The sequence below is a fragment of the Staurois parvus genome, unplaced genomic scaffold (assembly GCF_062004578.1).
Source record: "Staurois parvus isolate SC_StPar_1 unplaced genomic scaffold, SC_StPar_1.0 ptg000320l, whole genome shotgun sequence".
NCBI lineage: Eukaryota > Metazoa > Chordata > Amphibia > Anura > Ranidae > Staurois > Staurois parvus.
Window position 1 is genome coordinate 2,903,017 of NW_028318116.1, and position 26,686 is coordinate 2,929,702.

General features: G+C 44.9%; 1 protein-coding gene across 4 annotated transcripts in view; it reads right to left on the minus strand.

The window, feature by feature from the left end:
* Window positions 1-15,401, minus strand: part of LOC149457487 (mitogen-activated protein kinase 8) — a 66,337-nt gene extending 50,936 nt beyond the window's left edge. For all 4 annotated transcript variants that reach the window (XM_089683717.1, XM_089683718.1, XM_089683719.1 and 1 more), the window contains exon 1: window positions 15,186-15,401. The gene's annotated coding sequence lies outside the window, so the exon portion shown is untranslated. The remainder of the gene's footprint in view (window positions 1-15,185) is intronic.
* Window positions 15,402-26,686: the final 11,285 nt, after the last annotated feature.

Consider the following 26,686-nt stretch of genomic DNA (forward strand, 5'->3'; position numbering starts at 1 on the left):
TTTTCACAGATGCGCTTATGGGAAATCAAAGCTGTAGAGATACCATGGCGTTGTGACAAGGCCCACAATATTGCAACCTTGTCAGCATTACCAGATGCCTGTAGCATGAAGAAGTATTTCCTGAGAACAAGTCTGTTGTGTTCCATACATAGTAATATTTATTTCAGGGCGAATTTACACTTTTGAGTTGCATTAATATGCATTGCCTTAAAGTGATCAACTTCAGACATATGATACTAAAAAGTCTTGTTTAAAAAAAAAACCAAACATGTCATACTTATCTGCTCTGTGCAGTGGTTTTGCACAAAGCAGCCGGGATCCTCCTGTTCTCGGGTCACCCGCAGCATTCCTAGACCCTCCCTCCTGTTGGTTGCCCCCATAGCAAGCAGCTTGCCATGGGGTACCCGAGCAGGAATGCTCTTGAGCCGTGGCTCAGTCGCACCCCATCTCTCTCCTGAATGGCTCACTGGCTATGAATAATAGCAGTGGGAACCAATGACTCCCGTTGCTGCCTCAGCCATTCAGGAGTGAGAGTCCCTGGAGAACCAAAGCTCTCATGGACATCGCTGGAATGGGATGGGGCTCAGGTAAATGTTAACAGGGGCTCATATACACAGAAGGTTATTTTTACCTTCATGCATACAATGCATGAAGGCTAAAAAAAAAAACCAGCAAAACAAAAAAAACAAAAACACATTGAGCCTTTAGAACCACTTTAAAATATGAGCAAAGCATATCCCCTCTATAGTGTGTACTTGTCTCAATCCAGAGCTTTTAGTGTCATTCCTCTCTGCTGCCTCGTTCCTCTAATATCAGCATAAGTCACGTCTGATGGGTTTTCCTTCCATCAAAATAAAATAGAGCTGGGCAGAGCCTGTGATTGACAACTTCAGCTCTGTTCCCATGACCTGTGTGAAGGGGGTGTGTCACTTTCCTCCAATCAGCTCTCAGAGTTATCCTCGCTGAAAATAACTTCAGCTCCCGCCCCCTGCTTTTTGGAGCTAGGAGACCCTGTGTAAAGTCTGCTCTTTAAAAAGATGTAGGAGAGAGACAGCTGGAGATAGGCAGGTACAGCTTATGTAGGAGGATTTGAGTTCAGTCACTTCACTAGGTATATGTAAGGGTTTACAACCACTTTAAAAAAGCAGCACATTATATATATATATATATATATTTTTTTTTTTAAGAACAAGTTTTAATTAATTTTACCCCTTCAGGCCTAAAGGTAAGACAAATATTAACGCACAAGCAAAATTTTGCAACATTGACGTGTTAGTAAAAACGTACATATCATCACAACTACTTTGTACATCTAGGTGAATTATACAGCGTTTTTTTCAGAACAAATTGGGCTTTCATTTGGTGGTAAATGGTAATGGATATCTCCTGATTTTTTTTTCCATCAAAGGAAAACTGGCCCAAAATAGTAAAAAAAAAAATTGTTTTTAATTTAGATGTGTGTTTCTTGTTACTACCATAACCTACCACCAAAGAACAATCCAAAATAAATTTTCCAACTCTTGACGATCGCAGCGATCTTTATGTTATTTGTGTATGTTATTTGTACCCGTAGTACAGCCCAGAAACAATAGTGTGCATTTTGGTTTTTGCTTACCTAAAACACAAAGACACTGACATGAATACCAATTTTTTTTTGTAAACCTGACCTTTTACCCTGATCGTTTGACCTTAACCTCCCTAGTGGTATTCCCGAGTGTAGCTCGGGGTAGAGTTTCAGTACCAAAAAGCGGTAACCCCAAGCTACACTCGGGCGTACCATGCAGCGTTGCATAGGGAGTCCCTGCAGTGCTTACCTTGTCCTTCGCTCCCGCGATGCGTCACCTGCAGCGTCCCCGGCCATCTCCTCCGGCCGATGCCGGCATCCGTGTTCTGGTCCCTGTGACGTCGGGACGTATGGGCACCGGAACCGGCGGCAAATTTGAAATTTAAAAAAAATTTCATTTTTTTTAAAAACGATTATTACATAGTAAAATATTGCTGTTTCAAAACATTTCACATACATTTTGTCCCTACTGCTTTGTCCTGTGCCCTGCCTACATTTTTACTGTTCTTTCTGCCTGGAAACTTAGAAAAGTCCATGGCGTCCAAAAAGCATCCCTTTATGTCAAAAGCGGTTTTAGACCAGCTAGAGAACAGCGATAGTAAATCAGAACCACTTGCAGAACTGAGTGATGATTCGTGGAGAAATTTGTCATCAGACACTGAAAAAGTTTCTGCGACTTTGCTCAGCGATGTGCGAACTTGGCGCTATATTTCAAATTTCAGTGTTTTTGGTTTGATTATATTATTTAATTAAATTTATTATTATATTATTTTATGATTATTTATTAAATTATAATTTATGATTTTGTGTTTCAAGTTTTATCATATCCGGAATGTTTACTAGACTCTTGTTCGGACAGATTTCAGTGAGTTATTCCTAAATTACAGGCCTACAATAAAAAAAACAAAACAAAACACATATTTCCATGCAAAAAAATGGTACCGCTTTCAGCACCGAATATCTGAAATAATCATACCGCTAGGGAGGTTAACCTGTGACCCTGACCCAAACACTTACCCTGGCACTGAACTAGATCAAACCTTGATCAAGGTATTTTTTCTTTATTTTTTAATATTTATCTTTTTTTCTTTTAACAAAATTCTTTAATTTCCCTCTATGCCAGGAATTAAAGAGATTTCTCTCCTCCATTCATAGAGAGAGAAAAAACAAACAAACAAGGGGGCCCGGGCTATACAGTGACTGATCACTGTGATAGCCAATCAGAGGCTATCACAGTGATCATGTGACCTGGAATCGAGAGTCCCCAGGAATGGGACCCGGGGCTCTGAGTGACACCCTGGTCTTTGTGCTGGGAAAGTGCTGTGCAGCGCGCTCCCAGCACAAGGACAGTTATGCAAATATGCAGCCCCATGGGAAAGCCCAGTTCTGTGAGGCTGCATATTTGTGTGACGTCGGCATCAAGGGGTTGACAGATTGAAGGAGGAAGGACTGTGGCCATGATCAACACACATACAAGCAAGGAAGGCCTTTAATATTTCAGTAGGACAATGCTAAACCACATACCGCATATATATGAAAACAGCATGGCTTTGTAGTACAACAGCACAAGGGTGCTATTGAAAAATTAATGAACAAAGATGACCCAGGAATGTTGAGTAGTTAGAATCCTATATCAGGCAAGAATGGGACAGAATCCTTCTCCCAAAGCTCCAACAATTGATCTCATCCATTCCCAGAGTGTTGATGAAAAAAGTCAGGATGCTACACCGTGGTAAGCATGGCCCTATCCCAACTTTGAGATGTGTTGATGCTATCAACTCCAAAATTACCTTATTTTCTTAAAATGGTACATTTTTCTCAGTTTAAACATTTGATATGTTTTGTATTTTCTGTTGTGACTATTATATGGCTTTATGAGATTTGCAGATCATTTCATTCTGTTTTCATGTAGCATTTCAACTTATTTTGAAATTGGAGGTTGTACATCACACTGCTACATAAGGCTGCAGACATTACTACACAGTAACCATCTAAACCAGGCCTAAGCAACTATGTGAGGCTGATGGTCCTTGCAACCTATTAATTTGTATTGGGCCACGTAGCAACGGCAATATGCAGTGTGTTAGGTGCTGCAGTGATACTGCACTGTGTTGGGATACCATTCACAAAGAATAGCAGTGCAATGCACCACATACAAAACTGAACACTGAGGCAATGCCATAGTCTAAAAAGGCTCTCAAACTTCAATTTTTAGTTTAGACTAAAATGTACCTTAAGGGTCCTTTCACACGGGGCGGACCCGTTTAGCAGATCCACTTGCTCAGCGGGAGATCTCTCCGCTGATCCCCACTAAGCAAGCGAATGACAGCTCTGTGTCCACTCCGCTGCTGCAAAGCAGACACAGAGCAGTTCATGCTCCTCAGTGGGCGGTTGGATGAAAACGGACCACCTGTCCATTTTCATCTGACCCGATCTGACAGATGGAAGGGGAATTGGATCCCCATCCATCCCTTTTTGGCGGATCGGATGTTGGCGAGTGTAAACGGAGGAGAATCGAGGTTCCGATCAGGTCCGCCTGAATAATGGGCAAGCGGACCAGAACAGAACGGCCGTGTGAAAGAGCCCTTAAATTGGACGCCAGCTGAAAATATGGAGCCCCATCCTATAATTTTTCTTTTTTGCTTTTTGGTTAGAGTGGAGAAATGTTACAAACTTTGTCTGGTTTCAGTTCTGTTCCAAGGAAAAGCGTTACGGAATTTTCAATTCCTGGCCTGTCCATCATATGGCGAAATCTTCCCAGTGTGGACAGTGAAAAATATATAAATCTTAAAAGGTTCTATCCATGAAAAACAAACATATTTGGCTGAAGTTTTACTTTCAGAAGCTAGGATACATATTCTAATGACCAAAGTGTCTGTATAGATAATGCCTCTCTTTAGTTTTAGATAGAGTAGACAAGTAAAACCCCTCTCTCTTTATGTTCTGACATTTGTGTCCAGCTGGGGAGATTTTCCTTTATCTCCTGTCCCCCTTTTCAGGAAGTGGGAGGAATTCCGCTCTCATACAGATGTCTCCAGTACAGGGATTCCAATTGGAAAACCATCATATCTAGTGACAACTCAAAAATGATGGCCCTCTTACCGTCTACTTTTATGACAGTGATCACCAGGCCAAGTATAGGACAATAAAGCCTACAATAAAACCTAACAGAGAATTTAATCATTCCCTACTCTTCAAAACCAAAAATAAAAAAAAAAAGTTTTCCCTGTACATAGGCCTTATAGTGTATCTACAGAGAATTATTAGCTGTGGTCATGTAACACTCCAGTCCTGAGTTTTCTCCCGTCTTCTGATTACATGCGGTGTGGCCCTTCTTTGGGTGTCCACGTCTTTGCCTGCCGATTGACAGTCCAGTCCCATCATGATCCAAAAAAAAAAAAAAAAAAAGGTAAGGGGACTTAGGGGAACAGTTGAGGCTTTCATATCTACAGTGCTGAGTTAGCACCCAACATCTTTTGCAAACTCCAAGTGGGCTTTCATGTGATTTGCAATGAGGAGAAGCTTCCATCTAGCCACTCTAGATCGGTGGAGGGCTACAGTGATTGTTGTCTTTCTAGAACTTTGCCCATTCCCCACACAGGATCTCTGGAGCTCAGAGTGACCATTGTATTCTTGGTGACATCTCTTACTAAGTCCTTCTCCCCCATTGCTCCGTTTGGCAGGGCGACCAGTTCTTGGAAGTCCTGGTTATACTAAATGTCTTCCATTTGAGAATTATGGAGGCCATTATGTTCTTGGGAACCTTCAGTGCAGCAGAAAATGTTTGTTTTTTTTAGCCTTGCAAGATCTGTGCCTTGCAATAAGCCTGTCTCTGAGCTCTGCAGGCAGTTCCTATGGATTGTTTTCCTGATTCCTTATAGAGAGGAGTGTGCCTTTCCAATCAATTTAATTTCAGTACCAACAAAATCTATGGTAGTCCTGGTGGGAAGGCAGCACTGCTATTCAACACCATCATCAGGGTTGTCTGTACGGTCAATAAAGTGTCTGGCTAGAAGGTTGTCGATTACAAAGCTTGAATTGAGAACGGCAACAAGGGAATTTCAGATACATCACCGGCTGTAGCGTCACTGTGGTTTAATGAGCGATTTGTGCAGTTTTTCATAAGGCGCAATATCTTATTATTTCTGATGAATGCATAGTGGTGGTGGATTCCCTTAGAGGAGACTTCACTCTTTGGCAATATACACAGATGAAGCACTAATAATGGAGATATTCACTTTCTGATTTACACATCATTTTGACTGTCACTGTTTTTTATATTTATTTGTTGGATTACACTTTCAGGCTCATGTGGTGCAGTACATCGCATGCGAATCGCACAGGAAACGCACCGCATTCCTGCGCAATTCACATGCGAATTGTGTGAGGTGTGATTTGAGCCATACATTTTGTATGGCTCAAATCGCACCGCATCCGCACCAAAAAGGTTCAAGACCCTTTTGGTTTTGCACTAGAATCAGATCACATGGGTATTCACACCTATGTGATCTGATTTTGCACATCGCACCGTGTTTTGCAGACTGATTTTGGGGTGTTAACTTAGCATACACACCCACAGCGATTCGTATGAACGGGGTGCGATTCTGACGCGATGCGGAATTCACACAGAAAACGCTGCAAATTCTTGACCACATCAGTGTGAACCCGGGCTAAGTGACGTTTTCAGTCACATTAGTTACACATATGTAGATATCTGCACTTTTATTCATGCGGGTACTTTTTTCAGCGCTGCACGTATTTTGTTTTTTGTTGCATCAATTTAATTTACCACAAGTGGACTCCAATCAAGGTGTAGAAACATCTCAGCAACGATCAGCAGAAATGGGCAGCGCCTGATCTAAATTTCAAGTGTTGTTGAAAAGGGTCTAAATACTTATGTCAATGTGATACTTCAGATTTTTATTTTTTAATACATTCACAGACATCTGAAATTCTGTTTTCGCTTTGTCATTATGGGGTACTGAGTGTAGATTAATGGGAAAAAAAGTGAATTTAAATAACTGTAGTATAAGGCTGCAAAATAACAAAATTGAAAAAAAAAAAAGTGAAGGGTGTTGGAATACACTCTAAATGTTTAGGGAAACCATTAAATCAAGGGGTTTTGTTCTGTTTTAAAGCGGAACCAAACTTAAATGCTGGAAACCTGCACGCACGTAGTGGGAGCCATTGGCTCCCACTACTATCAATCAACTCTGTGATGAGGGAGAGAGCCACTGCTCTCGGGCACAGCACTGGATCGAGATCAGGCTCAGGTAAGTATAAGGACTGGTTCACACTATAAAAAACGCAGTCCAGAGGTATTCCGGATACGTTTCTGCATTCTTTTTTTTTTTAGACATTCCGGTGCGTTTTTTCCCATCTTTTTCTTCAGTTTAAATAGGGACATGTGCGTTCCAGTGCATTTTTGGTGCATTCCAGTGGGGTTTTGATGCGTTCCAGTACAGTTCTGTGCAGGAAAAATGCAGATTGTTCTTTTTTTCCCTGCAACTGGAACACACTGGAACTGCAAGCACTGATGTGAACTATGACACTGACAACCATACAACCTCCTTTGTGCGTTTTGGATACACAAAAAAAGCACACTGAAAAGCATGTAGTATGCACTGGCCCTAAGGGAGAGGCTAGGGCAGGGGTGGCGAACACGCGGCTCTCGAGCCGCGTGCGGCTCCCGGCCAAAATGAATGCGGCTCTTTGCCTCTTATCATATTATGTATACTGTGGCTCTCTGCCAAGTTTCATGTTTCTCTTATTTTTACCTGTTCCTCTATCCAGCGGCGCGCTGTCTCCCGGCTTCTGTAGTGTGGGCACTGGGCATGACAGCCGGGTGCCAAGTGCGCATGCGCAAGAAGCGGTGCTTTTTGTGAATGGTAAGGCGGTACCTGGGACACATGACAGATCCCAGAAGCCGCCGGACCAATCACAAAGCGCAAGTGCTTCTCGTTCATGCGCACTGGGCACCCGGCTGTCATGCCGAGCGCCATTACAGAAGCCAGGAAGACAGCGAGCGGCTGGATCGAGGAACAGGTAAGATCAAACAAAAACTCTGCGGAAGAGCGGGTACCTGTCAAATTCAGGTACCCGCTCCCCACCTCCCCAAAGGTCAGCAGTCATCTGTACTGTCCGCAGTCTCTGGTCATCCCTGTGCTGTCCGCAGTCTCTGGTCATCTCCTGTACTGTGTCTGCAGTCCATTAGTTCAGAATTTTTTTTTGTATACTTGTGTGTTAGAGTGAGAGAGAGAAGGGAGAGAGAGAGAGACAGGTGCCACAGCAACCTCCAGGGTAGTTGATGTGTTAACTCTGGCTAAGTTGCATTTGATGTGTGTGTTGAAGGTGGACACTTACCTTGAAATGAACACATTGTTGTTTTGTAAGGGGAAGAAAGTGTTATGGTGAATAATATGGTTTTAATTATGTGTTTTTGTGTGAGTGTTTGTCTGTTTTGGCAGGTCACTGCGTGGTGTGGCTCTCTGACTTTCACAGTTTAAAATTTTGGCTCTTTGTGTCTAACTTGTTCGCCACCCCTGGGCTAGGGGATGCTGTGGCACAGAAGGCTTTTTACGTTGACGTGGAACTTTACCCATAACGATTTAATTAAAAAATGATCATTAGCGGGGAACAGTCCACATTAATAATTATGCTACCAAAATTAGTGTGTGCTGTAAATTGCCTCCAGCGTTCTTGTTTCGATTTGCTGGAGGCTGCCATTAAGCTGAAGCCCAGAGCCCCTGAGCAGCAGTAAATCTTGAATTTGTCAATAGATCAGCCTCTGATTTTCAGCACAGTGCCGAGAATTAAGAACTCTTCCTCTGGTTGTGCACAGCAGGATGAGACCATGCATAAATGGATTTTAAACAGTATAGGCATTTTTTATTTTGAATGTTTTATGTAGCCATACCTGCAAAAGGGGCCAGACTGAAGTCATCTAGCAGGATTTAGTTTTCTGACTAAAATTCCACTTTAATACAGAGCATGCATTAAGGTTAAGATTAAGCCTTTAGAACCACTTTAAAGCAGAACTAAAGCCATTTTATAACACACAGCGAGCAGGAAAGCTATTATCACAGAAGAGAAATGCAATGATTAAATACACCTACCTGCCTTCCAGAAGTCTTCAGCAGCACGTAAACCGAGCTGTGCATTCGTACCTTAGCTTACGTCGCCAGTATGGTCATTGTATGCTGGAATGAATATGCGCAGGCATTGGGTCATCCCGCACTGACCAGTGGAGATGCCCAAAAAGGGTAGCACCTGGGATGAAGATGCCAGCAAGGGACCCGGACCATTAGAAAAGTGGTAAGTAAAGTGCCTTCAGTTCTGTTTTAAAGTGGAACTAAACCCATCAATTTAACGGTTTCAAAAAGTTACATTCCAAGCATGCTGGGAATGCGGTCACATTTGCGTGTGCTTTCAGCCAAAGCATCAAATGTCTGGTGTCACAACGGATCACATGTGCAGCACCATGACAGGGGCTTATTAAACAGAGGCTAAGATGGCAGCCTGCTTGGCTGAAAAGGAGAAGGTTTTGTTCCACGTTCTGCTTTAAAGTGAAGCTAAACCTAGAGAAGTATTCACCTCTTCATTCCTGCACTGTGATGGTAAATCCCTTGCGGTTATTTCCTGCTGCCAGATATTCAGTCTCTAAATGGGACGGTGGCAAAATGTTGTCATCCTGCACATGCACATGGGAGTCCGTTATATCAGCACAGCCTGAGCGTGTTGGGAATGGATGATGAACTGCGAATGTGTGGCTCAGCATACATTCAGTAGAGGACTGCGAGCAGGCAGGTAAGTACTTTTCAGAAGATACATTGCATATCTCTTCTGTAATAAAGACCCAGAGGAAGAGAATCAGGGCTGCTTTGTGCAAACCTATTGCACAGAGCAGGTAAGTATATTTATTTTGTAAAGTGCTGAGCAAACTGTAGGCACTATATAAATCCTGTATAATAATAATAAAGTATAACATTTAAAAAATAAAAAATATATAAAAAGGTTTACAAATCACTTTAAAGCAGAACTAACTCATCAATTTAAACGGTTTCAAAAACCCGTTACATTCCCAGCATGCCTCGAATGCCAACTGTCACATTTGTATGTGTTCTCAACCAAGCTGTCAAACCATCAAATGGCTGGAGTCATACCTGATCACATGTGCAGCACAAAGGCAACTGCAGATCAAACTGAGACCAAGATGGCAGCTTTCTTGGCTGAAAAGGACAGGATGGTTTAGTTCCGCTTCAAGGCAAACTGATTATTTTTCATTGTACAGCTGTGGCCAAAAGTTTTGAGACTGGCACAAATATTAATTTTTACAAAGTCTGCTGCTTCAATGTTTTTAGATCTTTTTGTCAAATGTTACTATGGCATACTGAAGTAGAATTACAAGCATTTCATAAGTGTCAAAGGCTTTTATTGACAATTACATTAATTTTACGCAAAGAATCAGTATTTGCAGTACTGACCCGTTTTTTCCCCCCCAAGACATCTGCAATTGACCCTGGCATGCTGTCAATCAACTTCTGGGCCACATCCTGACTGATGGTAGCCCATTCTTGCAAAATCAATGCTTGGAGTTTGTCAGAATTTAAGGGGTCCTTTTCGTTTACCCTCCTCTTGAAGATTGGCCATAAGTTCTCAATGGGATTAAGGTCTGGGGAGTTTTCTGGCCATTATCCCAAAATGTGATGTTTTGCTCCTCAAGCCACTTAGTTACCACTTTTGCCTTAAGGCAAAGTGCTCCATCATGCTGGAAAAGGCATTGTTAGTCACCAAACTAATCTTGGATGGTTGAGAGAATTTGATCTCGGAGGATGTTTTTGGGCCATTCTTTATTCATGGCTGTGTTCTTAGGCAAAATCCTTGGCTGAGAAGAAACCCCGTACATGAATGGTCTCAGGATGCTTTACTGTTGGCATGACACAGGACTGATGGTAGAGCTCACCTTTTCTTCCCCGGAAAGGTTTTTTCTGGATGCCCCAAACAATCGGAAAGGGGATTCATCAGAAAAATTGACTTTACCCCAGTCCTCAGCAGTCCAGTCCCTGTACCTTTTGCAGAATATCAGTCTTTCCCTGATGTTTTTCCTGGAGAGACAAGAATTCTTTGCTGCCCTTCTTGACACCAGGCCATCATCCAAAAGTCTTCGATTTAGGTGCAATCTTGGTAGCAGTAATATCCTTGCCTGTGAATCCCTTTTTGTGCAAATCAATGATGACTGCATGTGTTTCCTTCCAGGTAACCATGGTTAACAGAGGAAGAACAATGACTTCAAGTACCCCCTTCCTTTTAAATCTTCCCATCTATTATTCTAACCCAATCAGCATGACAGAGTAATCTCCAGCCTTGTCCTCATCAACACTGACAACTGTGTTAACGAAAGAATCATTGACATGATATCAGCTGGTTCTTTTGTGGCAAGGCTGAAACGCAGTGGAAACTGTTTTTTGGTGGGATTAAGTTCATTTTCATGGCAAAGCGGGACTTTGCAATTCATCTGATCAGTGTATATAACATTCTGTATATACTGTTCTATATATACAAATTGCCATAATAAAAACAGAGGCAGCAGACTTTCTGAAATTAATATTTGTGTCATTCTCAAACCTTTTGGCCAGAGCTGTGAATGTGCTGAAGATTGTATCAGTTGTCATTCATTATATTTCTAAATAGTATATGGGGCTATCATTGTTGTGCTACATCCAAAATGTTATTTGTCAGTTGCCATTCATGCAGAAACACAAGCCAATACAATAGGTTCACAAGCTTCTTCCATTGTAGACAGACATACATGGATTAGCATATATAGCAGAGGCCCACCTAAACACTATTTGTGTGCTGGGACTAAGACGGAGAGATTGGAGAATAACAGAAGCTACAAATAAACACACACATACATATTTGCTTATGCTGGCCATCCACACACCAGTCCACAGGTAACCCCTATGCAGACAAGAACAGTAGACATGGTGGCAGTGTGTGTACAGGACATTCTAAATTGCCAGGTTCACACCTATAACAAGTTGCGGCTGATGTTTTTCTGATGCATTTTGTGATTTTATTTCAGTTTTTTTTTTTTAACAGATTTTTTATGCGTTTGGGGGATGTGTTAAAGTGGTGCTAAAGGGAGAAGGTTCTTTACCTTAATGTGTTCTATGCATTAAGGTAAAATACCTTCTGGATGCAGCTCCCCCTCCAATCCCCCCTAAGAATTACCCAAGCCCCATCTCAATCCAGCAATGTACATGAGAGCGGCGGCTCTCCGGGTCTCTCTCCTCATTGGCTTCTGCTGTTATAAATCACAGCCAGTTAGCCAATAAGGAGAAAGCAGGGGCCAGAGCCATGCTGTATGTGAATGGACAATGTCCATTCACAGGAGCGCAGTTCGGGAGCAAGCCTGCTCGAGTGCCTTCATAGAAAGAGGCTTGTTATTAAAGGCACTCGGCAGGGGGGAAGAGCCAGGACCACCAGCAGAGGAACCAAAAAGAAGAGGATCGGGGCTGCTCTGTGCAAAACCAATACACAGAGCAGCTAAGCATGAAATGTTTGTTATTTTAAAAAAAAAAAATACAACCTTTAGGGATCATGTACACTGCAGTTGATAAACTCACGTTTAGGAGCTTTTCTGCATTAGTTTCAGCAGTCCCTGAACTCTCCCTAAAGTTTTCTTATGTGTCCATGTACACTATGTCGTTTACAGTTGTTTCCAGGCAGTCGAGTTTACAGTTTTTTTTTTGGATGCAGAAAACTTGCGTTCAGGAGTAGATTTTATCAGCATTTCAAATGCCAAATGCTTGTAAATGCGGCTAAACGCATTTATAAGCGTTTGCAAATTTTTTTTAACTCTTCCATTTCCAGATGCTGTCCAGAGCCTTTTAACATCATTAAAAATGCATGCAAAATGTTTTCCCAGTGCTCAAATGGATCCGGTACACCATACTTTGAGGTTTCACATGAAAGAAAATATGTTAGACACTGCTGCAATAATTTCTGCACAGACATGAGCTGGAACACATCCAAACACAAAAAAAAAAAAAAAAAAAAAAAAAAAGACAGCTAATCTCAACAAATACTGCTCTCTCTGCTTCTGCTCTCTCCATTTCTCTCAAAATGTCTGATATAGTTAATTTTTTACTATTTTTCAGTGCATTCTGGGTATTTTGGAAGGTCTCCTGAGGTTATCTGTACAAAACGTTTCTAAACGCAAACGCACATAAACGCGGTATGCAAATGCGGCTAAACAGACTTTTTCAACCTACATTTTCCAGCAGTTTCTGTCATTCAGAAGTGTCCCGTGTACATGGAGCCTTAGAATCACTTTAACCCCCTTCCTGCCCAGATTAATTTTCAGCTTTCTGCACTATTGCAATTTGAATGACGATTTCAAGATCATGCAATACTGTAACCATATGACATATATATATATTTTATTGACACACACAGAGCTTCCTTTTGTTGGTATTTAATCACCTGGGTTCATGCTGGGTTTTTTATCTTTTGATAAATAATTGAAAGAAGACTGAAATGTTTGAAGAAAAAAAAATTTTTTTCTTAGTAGAGGTTATACAATTTTGCAAATAAGTAATTTTTATTCTTCACCGATGGGCATTGAGGAGGCAGCACTGTTGATCAGTGACCTGATTATCAGTGTAAATGCACCCTGTCAGCTTTGCCAGTTATCGGCACTCCTTTCCATACTAGCATATTATGCCTTTACCTTGCAAGGTTTTTTTTCTGTATGCAGTTTACTACCACTTTAACCTGCCATCCCCTGTTCCCAGAATCCTAAGTGTGGGCACCCGGCTGTGACAGCTTGTGGCTTCATGTGCGTGTAGCTCTGTGCCTTTGTGAATGGTCCTGAAGTCTTCTGGGACCAGTATAGTGGGTCAGTAACCAGACCTAAACCTAGTAGCTCTCCCCCATTTTGTCTTTTCCCCTATATTGGCATTGTGTCCACAGTAGAATCTGTGTAGGCAGAGCAGAGTAGGACTGGCCATAGAGGGATTACTTTGACGCAGTTGGCCAGCTTAAACATGTATTGCAAGTAGTGGTGCACCGAAATGAAAATTCTGGTGCCGAAACGGATACTGAAAATTCAGAATGCATGTGGCCGAAAACTGAACAGATATCGAAACGTCGTCGTATGTGGGGGTGGGGAGGCTCCAATTTTGTTTTTGTACTTTTTTCTACTTTCACGTATATTTTAATTTAACTTATGATTTTATTGCTATCACATAGGGGAACAATGTGATGGCATATGAGTGACAGGTCCTCTTTGTAGGGGGGCAGTGTGTGCAAGGAGGGGCCAGGAGAAGAGCAGTGTATACAGCGAGGGAGCAGTGTATACAGAGAGGCTGCCTCACTAGCTGTCTCTATGTCAGTGATGGATTTTCCATGCAATTGCCGGCTTTTATTTTTCTTCACTATGGCTCACAGAATGAGCTGTCATTTTCCTGGAGCTACAGGATACTTTGTTTCTTTAATCTCAGAAAAGAAACTAAAAGGAAACATTGTTTTTTTTAACTTGGGGAAATAAACTAAAAGGAAATCTTGTTTCTTTTAGCTGGGGGAAAGTGACAGCTGATTCTCTGAGCTATAGTGAAAATAAAATAAAAAAAAAAAAAGCGGTAAATACATTTAGAAACCGGCACTGACCTATAGTGACAGCCAGTCACTGTACACATTGCTCCTCTCCTGCCTTTCTCCGCTGCCCCCCTCACATCTGCAGTACACACAGTCCCCTGTATCTGCTAAATTTTTCCTATCGGCATCTATTTTCAGCCGATATGTTTCGGTGCATCCCTAATTACAATGTATGTGAACTAAATATCCCTATTTTCTATTGCAAAGTCTGCTGGAAAGGGTACATACCAGTGTGCGGAGGGTCCTTCAGAATTTCTAGTCTTCTAGGACCTGTCGCGTGTCCCAGAAGACTACGGGGAGGGAGGAAGAGAGGACAACTTCCGCTTCTAATCACCTAGTGTGGGAGCGGGTACCTGCTCCCCGAAGTTTCCAATCCAGAACGGGGAGGGGGGGGGCAAGGCCTTAAAGCAGAAATCTCCCCCTTAGGGTGGAGCTCCGCTTTAAGGACGAAGCCGGGCAATACGTTGGAAGCCTCAATGCGGCTTACCAAGAGATCAAAGGCGGGGGGGTTACAGGAGAAGTAAAAAAAAAAAAGAGTCTTCAAAAAGCAATCAGATTTTTTTTCACAGGGTGCAATCGCTGCAAATGTCCCCCAACTTTGTGCGGCCAATAAAAACGATTATTTTTTTATTGGACGTGCTGTGATTTAAAAAAAATAATGGGAGGATTATATATATATATATATATATATATATGTATATATATTAATATATCTGATGACAGATCAGCCCATTGTAGACATATATATATATATATACACATATACACACACACATACAGGCCATCAAGATGTGCCGTGATCCTGCCATGGATGCCAGCCATGCAATCTTCCAGCCACTGTAGAGAGGAGGAGAGGGCAGTGGCCAGGGATCAGGTCAGTACACACACAGGGGTGACAGGGTGCCAGCAGTCGCGCCCCCCCCCCTTCATTGTGTGTCAGCGCCCCTCCCCCTCCTCTCACCTGTCTCCAGCACCCGGCAGGGCGGCTCCCCCTCTTCTGCCTGTCCGACACCTCCCCGCCTTCCGTCTACAGCTGCTGCTAAGCCCAGTCGCTATCGTTCCCAGTCACTCGCGGCTCCCCGCCTCCGCCGGCCTCTCTCTTCGGTTCATCCCGCTACCCCCGGTGCGCCTCGGTCCTGGAGGAGAATCTCGTGACGTAACCGGAAGTCCGCGCACACGCCCATAGCGCCTGCCTGCGTCCTGTCGTCGCGTCACCGGTCACGTGCGGCGCCTGGCGTCGTCTAGGCAACCGAGGCCTATCAGGCTGTGAGGAGCCTAAGTTCGAGTAGTAGATATACCATAAAAGGGGGAATACAATGAAAATAGCTGTGCTATTAGGTACCCTTAGTCAGTGTTCACACTGCTGTGGTGCATCACATCGCATGTGATTCGCACAGGAATTGCACCGCGTTCCTGTGCAATCACATGCGACTTCCGTGTGTACATTTTGTATGGCTCAAATCGCACCGCATCCGCACCAGAAAGGTAAAGGACCTTTTTTTGTCCACAGTAGAATCGAATCACTTGGGTATTCACACCCATGCGATCCGATTCTGCACATCGCAACGCTTTTTGCGAACCAATTTCGGGGTGTTGTTAACACACACACCCGCAGCGGTTCGCATGAATGGGGTGCGATTGTGACACAGTGCAGAATTCAAACAGAAACTGCTGCAAATTTCCGCACCGCATCAGTGTGAACCAAACCGTCCTCTCCACTCCTCCCACGACTTTCTGCTCTCTAGCTCCCTTGTTTCTTCCTCCCATGCTCGTCTCCAGGACTTCTCCAGAGCCTCCCCCATCCTCTAGAACTCTCTACCTTAATCTATCAGGTTATCACCCATTTTTAGGCGATCTTTGAAAACCTATCTGTTCAGGGAAGCTTATCCTACCTTCAGCTAATAACGGAATCTTCTATTCCATCTACTAGTTCATCTCCCACAGTTATTACCTTTTGTACCACCAGCCCCTCCCTCTTAGATTGTAAGCTCCAAGGATCAGGCCCTCTTAACCCTCTTGTATTGAACTGTATTGTTGCTGTATTGTCTCCCTTTATATTGTAAAGCACTGAGCAAACTGTTGGCACTATATAAATCCTGTATAATAATAACCCAGGCTTAGTCTGGTCTATGCATTCAGTTTTTTTTTCAACCATTTAAGGACCAGGCGTTTTCTGTCACTTTTTGTTTTTATGTAACAATCAGGGTTTTTTTTCTGTTGCTAGAAAATTACTTAGAACCCTCCCCAAACATATTTTTTTTTTATATATTTCAATCTGTTTATTAGCTTTTCCAAAAGTAACATTTGTAGGACCCTAAGACCAGGTTGACACTGATGCGGTGCGGGAAACGCTGTGTATCCTGTGCATAATGACACCCCGAAACAGATCACAAAATACGATGCAATTGCCAGAAATCACATTGCATGGGTGAGAGAATGCAACATGGATGTGGTGGAAAAAAAGGGTCCTGCACCTTTTTGGTCTGGATGTGATGTGATTTGAGCCATACAAAATATATGGCTCAAATCACACCGAAGACATTGCATGTAATTCGCACAGGAATGCGGTGTCCTGCTCCTCTTTTGTTTGAACCCCGTCTAAAGGGCCTCACAAAAAAGTACAGCAACATATATATATATTTTTAAAGCAGGGACCCTAGAGAAAAAATTTGTTGGTTTTGCCTTTTTTTTTTTTGTCACACAGGATTTGTTAAATGCGATTTTTTTGGGGAAAATACATTTTTTTTAAAATTTTGATGCAACAAAAAGCACAATACGTAAACCAATCTTTTTGGTGAAAAATATAAAAGATGATGGTACACCGATACCAAACATATCACGCTTTAAAATTGGGTACACCCCTGCAATGGCAACAAACATTGCAATTTTTACTAAGATATAAATACATAAAAAGTGAGCGCTCTAAAATCAGCAGCCAATGCTCTCAAGGTAATCACAGCAAACCTCATAGAATAATAAATAAAACTAGAAAAGCTACAATTTCTGGGGAAATTATGTGAAGTGTTCTTGCCTCCACCAGTAGTCTACAACTGGAGTGGGCGGACTAACTGGGTGGAGTGGCTTGTCACTCTGCTGCCTGCTCACACACCTGGGTTCCTATGGCAACTCACTCTACAGCAAGGGCAGAAAAGAGCATTTAAAAACAAACTGCTCTAACTTGCTCACTTCACTGGCGGTTGCCATCTTCAAACGGTTGTAGTTTAAAAATTATAAATCCTACACCGGAGAGCTTTATATTGTGAGTGGGCGGAGTAGCTTTGGTCACTCTGCTGCCTGCTCACACACCTGGGTTCCTATGGCAACTCACTCTACAGCAAGCTGAGAGGAGCGGTTAAAAACAAACCGCTCCAAGTTGCTCACTTCACTGGCGGTTGCCATCTTCAAATGGTTGTAGGTTTAAAATTATAAATCCTACAGTGAAGAGCTTTATACTGTGAGAATCGCAAGACCCAGACCTACATTTTGATGCATAGTATGTCTCTGAAATATTAAAAATGAAGGCATAGTCGCAGTTTAGAAATTGCCCTTCAAATTTGAGGTGGCTAGAGTGGAGTTTCAATGAATGTCAATGGGCGGCGTGAGTTGCAAACAAATGGTCATATTGTGAAAACTATCAGGACTATGGCTTAGCCGTGGACATTTTTAGTGGCAGCAGGGATAGTTGAACGTTATATAAGATTTGTGTAGGTGGGCTTGAAAATGAGGGAGTGATGGCAGTTTAGAAATCATGTCCTGATTTTTCAGCTCACACTCTAGCTTTTGTCAGCTCCCACTCTAGTTTTGAACATTCCGCCATTCATTCCTATGGGAACAATTTCACCACAAAAACGCCTATATTTCGTGAAGCATTCGGCGAAACGTTCCACAAAGTAATAGCACACCAATTGGGAACAATCCGCACGTTTCGGTATATTACTGCCTATGTAGTGTAAAAACTGTGGGAGGAGTTAGGGTGGTAAATTTGGCTATAATAATAAGAATATATATGTGAGATAACAGTAAGTGGTCTTGCCATGCAAGAACACTTAATAAAGTGCAGCGCTAAGTAATAGCAGAGTATAAAAAGTATAAATGAATAATAAAATGTCCCAAAAAATATCTAGAAGCATAAATGAACAGTTCATAAAATATAAGATGATCCACTTGTTATAGCAGGATACCAAGACAAGTTGTGGCAGGAACAAATAATAAAAATGCACACTCACCGGATGCGCATAGATAATGCGCATGTAATCAATATCCACCCGGGTCACTTAAGAAAGCGGAGTGGGTGAGCTTCCACCTAAAGATAGGTAAACTTGTCTTGGTGAAGTATAATTAAACTGCTAGGTCCAGAGGTCCCCTTAAGGTTGGACGGGTGCACAGCCTGGGTACAGGGCTCCCTCCCTCTGGTGGTAGTGGATTGCAATAGGATGTCCTGGAAATTGATTAGCTCCAATGGGAGCCAAAAAAGGTGCCCATAGTGTAGTAATTTTTGAAGACTTTATTCAAAGATGCAAATATATAAAACAGGGTAGTAAACACTCCATAAATCTCTGTAGTGATAAAGAGTTATACTTACCCCTTAATAAAGATAGACGCCGGGCCTCCTCGTGGCTCCAGGCGGCTGTGACGTCACGCTCTGTTGGCTCCTCCTTAGGCCTTTCGTGCAGAGCACATCATCAGAGGGGAGGCCAACAGTAGCATGACAGACCTCCATTGTTTATATAGCCTAGTGCAGCAATCAAGCTTGCGCATATCGGCACCGCCATTTTGTTGTAGTCCGCGGAGTGCATGCACGGCTCTGCAGGAGCCATTTTTCCATGGGTAAAGTTAAGTAAACAATTCCCTATTACAGGGAAGAGCAAGCACTGCTCCTGTCACCAGTAAGAAGGTGTACAGAATGTCAGTGTCAGAGGAGCAGCGTCTCAAGCACCCAATTGTATAGTATATAACATGCAAACTACTCCCCACGTTAATATAGTTTCTGTGACCCATATTGAAATTATTATGTTAAATATATATAGTATGTATAATAGGTGCTTGTGCCAAAATAAATAAATATCCATGGCAAAGAAGCGGTGAATATAAACATTAGCCAAAATGAGTGATAATAAAACTAACAGTATCATACACATTATTCCATAAGATACAATAAAAGTAGTAAATATTATAATTCATGATTAAAATTATAAGATGTTTCAATAACAGGCAAATAAAATATTATATGATCTTAAATACGATAAAAGCAAAAATCCCTAATCCATATGACTTAGATAATAAATATCCTTAATGTATCTAAAAAATTAATATGATAAAATATATATTAATATGTAAAGGAATAAAAATAGAGTGATAGCATCTCATGTGCACTATAAGGTCATAATGTATAATAAATAGCAAAATACGTATAGAATATCCCATGAATTAACTATTTGCGATGAAACAGTTAACGTCAATTTCAATATTATGACCTAAAGGGTGTAGTGTGCCAAGCTCATATACCCATCTGGTTTCAGCTTGGGAAACCGTGCGTTTTGTTCGTACCCCTCCAGTGAGGAGTGACAATTAGAGATGAGCGAATCGAACTTGGCGAAGTGGAATTCGTTTCGAAGATTAGGAAAAATTCGATTCGAAATTTTCCAAAAATGGCGGCGACATGTGTGGCGACGGAGCGGGGATCTCTGGGAAGGCGCGCAGACAAGGCGCGCTGACCCATAATGCATTCATTCATGACATGTGATCGCATTAGCCAATCAGCAGCCAGCCAGCCAGCACTGTGTAATGGTCGAGCTATAAATTGTGGCCATCTTAGAATTCTCCATTAGCCATTCGGTCATTCAAGAGAGACAGACCTCTCTGTATTAGGGACAGAGTTAGGGCCAAAGAGACTTTAGGGCCACAGAATCGTTACTTAGGGACACAGAATTGTTACTCAGGGACACAGAATTGTTACTCAGGGACATAGAACTGTTACTCAGGGACACAGAATTGTTACTCAGGGACAGACACAGAATTGTTACTGAGGGACACAGAATTGTTACTGAGGGACACAGAATTGTTACTGAGGGACACAGAATTGTTACTCAGGGACACAGAATTGTTACTCAGGGACACAGAACTGTTAATCAGGGACACAGAATTGTTACCCAGGGACACAGAACTGTTACTCAGGGACACAGAATTGTTACTCAGGGACAGACACAGAATTGTTACTGAGGGACACAGAATTGTTACTGAGGGACACAGAATTGTTACTGAGGGACACAGAATTGTTACTCAGGGACAGACACAGAATTGTTACTGAGGGACACAGAATTGTTACTGAGGGACACAGAATTGTTACTCAGGGACACAGAATTGTTACTCAGGGACACAGAATTGTTACTCAGGGACACAGAACTGTTACTCAGGGACACAGAATTGTTACTCAGGGACACAGAACTGTTACTCAGGGACACAGAATTGTTACTGAGGGACACAGAATTGTTACTCAGGGACACAGAATTGTTACTCAGGGACACAGAATTGTTACTGAGGGACACAGAATTGTTACTCAGGGACAGACACAGAATTGTTACTGAGGGACACAGAATTGTTACTGAGGGACACAGAATTGTTACTCAGGGACACAGAATTGTTACTCAGGGCACAGAACTGTTACTCAGGGACACAGAACTGTTACTCAGGGACACAGAATTTATACTCAGGGACACAGAACTGTTACTCAGGGACACAGAATTGTTACTCAGGGACAGACACAGAATTGTTACTGAGGGACACAGAATTGTTACTGAGGGACACAGAATTGTTACTCAGGGACACAGAATTGTTACTCAGGGACACAGAACTGTTACTCAGGGACACAGAATTGTTACTCAGGGACAGACACAGAATTGTTACTGAGGGACACAGAATTGTTACTGAGGGACACAGAATTGTTACTGAGGGACACAGAATTGTTACTCAGGGACACAGAATTGTTACTCAGGGACACAGAATTGTTACTCAGGGACACAGAATTGTTACTGAGGGACACAGAATTGTTACTCAGGGACACAGAATTGTTACTCAGGGACACAGAATCGTTGAATTAAAGAGTATGTCAGACAACACGCAGAGGAGTGGCAGAGGAGGCAATGTTTCAGGAGCGAGCAGACGTGGCAGCAGAGGAAGGGGTCGAGGCAGCACTAGTCGCAGCCAGAGGCCAGTGCTCCCGGTGTCATCCAGCGGTCGTGTCTCCACCGACAACCCTGCCGTCATCGATTGGTTGGCTCGGTCGTCTTCCTCTTCCCAGGTCACCTCTGACACCTACAGCCAACGGTCGGTGGGTACGTCAGACACAACCGTTAGTTGGCATGGCCCGGGAGCAAGCCCACTGAAATCACGTGTCCTCTACCTGCCCCTGTCCTTTGGTGTTCCCTCACCAAGCGAAGTATCGCATGCTGTGGGCTCAGCCCCACTGTACAGTGAGGAAGAGCTAACAGAGGGCGGTCAGGAACGGGGGGGGACATCCGCCTCTTCAGCAGCCAGGCGAAGAAGTACTGGCGAGGAGAGTGGCTCGGTAGCCGGTCTAGAGACAGGTCTGTCTCCTGACCCACACGCAGCCGAGGGGGCTAGTAGTGAGGCGGAGACCCTAATTGATGATGATGAGGCTGATCGCACTTGGCAGCCTCGTCGTCATCAGGCTATTGCTTCCGCATCATCAGGAGAAGAGGGTGCCAGCTTGGCAATGAGCAAAACAGTCGGTGGGTTGCCCAGGAGGCAGCAGGGTCGCAGCAGTGTCAGTGGAGGCAAACGGCCACGGAGTAGAGCACCAGCTCCACTGCAGCCTACCACCACGGCCAGTAGTGGTGCCGGTGTGCACGGAGGAAGTAGCAGTCAGCCAGTGAGGAGTAGCGGGGGCAAAGTTTCCTACTCGGCGGTGTGGCAATTTTTCGTCAAGCCGCCCGAGGAAGTAAACGTAGCCGTATGTCGACTATGTGGCCAGAAAGTCAAGCGTGGCCAGGGGGCCCATGTCTCCATCGCCACACTCTGCCATGTGCCACTTTCAGGTCTCCTCACACTGCTGGTGGGTTCCATTTTGTCATAGGGTGCTGGCAGATTACGGGCCTCCCATTGCTGCTGCCAGGCCGTAATCTGTCATGGGCCCCTGTACCGCCTCCTCATGCTGCTGCCAGGTTCGTAATCTGTCATGGGTCCCTGTACGGCCTCCCATTGCTGCTGTCTCCATCGCCACACTCTGCCATGTGCCACTTTCAGGTCTCCTCACACTGCTGGTGGGTTCCATTTTGTCATAGGGTGCTGGCAGATTACGGGCCTCCCATTGCTGCTGCCAGGCCCGTAATCTGTCATGGGCCCCTGTACCGCCTCCTCATGCTGCTGCCAGGTCCAGAGTGTCTCATGGGTCCCTGTACGGCCTCCCATTGCTGCTGTCTCCATCGCCACACTCTGCCATGTGCCACTTTCAGGTCTCCTCACACTGCTAGTGGGTTCCATTTTGTCATAGGGTGCTGGCAGATTACGGGCCTCCCATTGCTGCTGCCAGGCCCGTAATCTGCCATGGGCCCCCGTACCGCCTCCTCATGCTGCTGCCAGGTCCAGAGTGTCTCATGGGTCCCTGTACGGCCTCCCATTGCTGCTGTCTCCATCGCCACACTCTGCCATGTGCCACTTTCAGGTCTCCTCACACTGCTGGTGGGTTCCATTTTGTCATAGGTTGCTGGCAGATTACGGGCCTCCCATTGCTGCTGCCAGGCCCGTAATCTGTCATGGGCCCCTGTACCGCCTCCTCATGCTGCTGCCAGGCCCGTAATCTGTCATGGGTCCCTGTACGGCCTCCCATTGCTGCTGTCTCCATCGCCACACTCTGCCATGTGCCACTTTCAGGTCTCCTCACACTGCTGGTGGGTTCCATTTTGTCATAGGGTGCTGGCAGATTACGGGCCTCCCATTGCTGCTGCCAGGCCCGTAATCTGCCATGGGCCCCCGTACCGACTCCTCATGCTGTGACGTTGCAACAAGGTGGAATTCAACCCTACATATGTTAACCGCCTTTACGAACAGCGAAAGGCCATCACCGATTTCCTGATGTTACAAGCGGATAAAGGTACTCCCCTGTGTAACTTAGATGTCAGCCATTGGCAGCTCATGCGTGACACCTGCCGCTTGCTCAGGCCCTTTGAGGAGGCCACGCTATTCGTGAGTCGGCAGGACTATGGGATGAACGACGTCATTCCTCTGTTGCACGTCCTGGAACAAATGCTGTTAACAATGGCTGGTCAGGAGGCGGTAGACGTGGCGCACAGATCTCAACGCCACATGACCCCTGTGGGGGCAGGACAGGAAGAAGAGGAGGAGGTAGAGGAGGACATTGGTGCTCAGGAATTATTGAGTGAAATGGGTGGTTTTTCCACTCAGCGGACAGGAGTGGAGGAGCAGGAGCATCTGGTAGAGGAGGAGGAGGAGACAGAGGACCCAGACGCACCGTGGCAGTATGCTGTGGAGATGGAGGCAGGGAGTCCCTCGCATTCCTTGGCACAAATGGCCCATAGCATGCTCGGTTGCTTGCGTAGCGACAGCCGAATAATAACCATCAGACAGAGGGATGACTTTTGGCTGTCCACCTTGTTGGACCCTCGCTACCGTTCAAAAATGGTGGCCTTTTTCACACCTGCTGAGAGGGAGGCCAAAATAAAGTACTATAAAAACCACCTATGTAGTCAGTTGGTCTCTGCCTTTCTGCGCCAACGTCCATCCTCAGACACTGTGGGCCCTGTGCGCTCGCGTTCCGCTGCCATGGCAGCAGGGGAGGGGTGGGGTGGTAGGAGCAGTGGCAGCTCCACCAGCAGCGGCTGCCTCAGTCTGCAGTCGATGATGAGTAGCTTTCTTCACCAGCGCAGTGAGGAAACTACTAACCAGCCGCAGCAGCAGCAGCATCAGGTGGACCTGGAGCAGGACCTCAAACAACAGGCTTGGGCCTACTTGGACAGCACCCTGCCAACCGAGGTAGACAATCCCCTTGACTACTGGGCAACGAAACTTGACCTTTGGCCCCAACTAGCTGAATTTGCCTGTGAAAGGCTGTCATGCCCGGCCAGTAGCGTGGCATCGGAGCGCGTGTTTAGTGCGGCAGGAGGTATTGTAACTCCGCGGAGGACACGACTGTCCACCCAAAGTGTGGAGAGACTCACGTTTGTGAAAATGAATCAGGCGTGGATTAGTCTGGATTTCAAACCACCAGATCCTGACACAACTGACTAAATCCGCCATGAATCATGCCCCAAACATGTTATTATTTTTAACATAGGCCTCTGTATGGCCTTCAATTTAAGCTGCTTACGCTTCGCCACTCTGCCATGGGCCCCTGTACCGCCTCCTCTTGTTGCTGCCAGGTCCAGAGTGTGTCATGGGTCCCTGTACGGCCTCCCATTGCTGCTGTCTCCATCGCCACACTCTGCCATGTGCCACTTTCAGGTCTCCTCACACTGCTGGTGGGTTCCATTTTGTCATAGGGTGCTGTATGGCCTCCCATTGCTGCTGCCAGGCCCGTAATCTGCCATGGGCCCCCGTACCGACTCCTCATGCTGCTGCCAGGCCCGTAATCTGTCATGGGCCCCTGTACCGCCTCCTCATGCTGCTGCCAGGTCCAGAGTCTCTCATGGGTCCCTGTACGGCCTCCCATTGCTGCTGTCTCCATCGCCACACTCTGCCATGTGCCACTTTCAGGTCTCCTCACACTGCTGGTGGGTTCCATTTTGTCATAGGGTGCTGGCAGATTACGGGCCTCCCATTGCTGCTGCCAGGCCCGTAATCTGCCATGGGCCCCCGTACCGCCTCCTCATGCTGCTGCCAGGTCCAGAGTGTCTCATGGGTCCCTGTACGGCCTCCCATTGCTGCTGTCTCCATCGCCACACTCTGCCATGTGCCACTTTCAGGTCTCCTTACACTGCTGGTGGGTTCCATTTTGTCATAGGGTGCTGGCAGATTACGGGCCTCCCATTGCTGCTGCCAGGCCCGTAATTGCCATGGGCCCCCGTACCGACTCCTCATGCTGCTGCCAGGCCCGTAATCTGTCATGGGCCCCTGTACCGCCTCCTCATGCTGCTGCCAGGTCCAGAGTGTCTCATGGGTCCCTGTACGGCCTCCCATTGCTGCTGTCTCCATCGCCACACTCTGCCATGTGCCACTTTCAGGTCTCCTCACACTGCTGGTGGGTTCCATTTTGTCATAGGGTGCTGGCAGATTACGGGCCTCCCATTGCTGCTGCCAGGCCCGTAATCTGTCATGGGCCCCTGTACCGCCTCCTCATGCTGCTGCCAGGCCCGTAATCTGTCATGGGTCCCTGTACGGCCTCCCATTGCTGCTGTCTCCATCGCCACACTCTGCCATGTGCCACTTTCAGGTCTCCCCACACTGCTGGTGGGTTCCATTTTGTCATAGGGTGCTGGCAGATTACGGGCCTCCCATTGCTGCTGCCAGGCCCGTAATCTGCCATGGCCCCTGTACCGCCTCCTCATTCTGCTGCCAGGTCCAGAGTGTGTCATGAGTCCCTGTACGGCCTCCCATTGCTGCTGTCTCCATCGCCACACTCTGCCATGTGCCACTTTCAGGTCTCCTCACACTGCTGGTGGGTTCCATTTTGTCATAGGGTGCTGTATGGCCTCCCATTGCTGCTGCCTCCACCGCCACACTGTGGCTCCACACTCTGGTTTTGGCCCCGTGACTGCCCAAATGAGTGAAGTGTGCGGTGATTCTAAGATCGACGGCACTCATCTGCATGTCATACTGACTGACAGTATTATTTCTCTTCCCCAGCAGACTCCAAGGGCATTTAAATTAAAGGTACAGTGTTCTGCACTAATATAAAGGCTCTCTGAAGCCTAGAAACACCCTTTTTATAAGTTAAATTCGCAGCGAATATATTCGCCTCGAATCAAATTTATTCCTCGAATTCGCCGAATCAGCCGAATCAAATTTTTGAAAACTTCGCTCAGCTCTAGTGACAATATCAATAGCTGTAAATTTCAGAGAGGTAGGATCTTTATTGTGGTGGATTCTGTAATGATTGGATAGAGAGTGCTCCCTATATCCTTTTTTGATGTTGGTTACATGTTCACGTAGGCGATCCCGTAATCTTCTTGTGGTTCGCCCTAGATACTGTTTCTGGCAAGGGCATTGAAGTAAGTACACAACGTACTTGCTATAGCAGGAAATAAAACTCTTTATGGTATATGTTTTACCAGTTGCGTGTGATGTAAACGTGTTGACTCTGCGTTTCATAATATTGTCACATTTACAAATCACACACTTATTACAGGGATTAAAACCTTTTAAATCAGAAAACAGTGTGATTTTTTTGGGGGGATCTACCACGTTAGGTGCAAGGCTTTGTCTCATGGATAGGGCTTTCCAGAAAACAATTTCTGGTTTTTCTGGTAGAATATTGCACAGAACCAGATT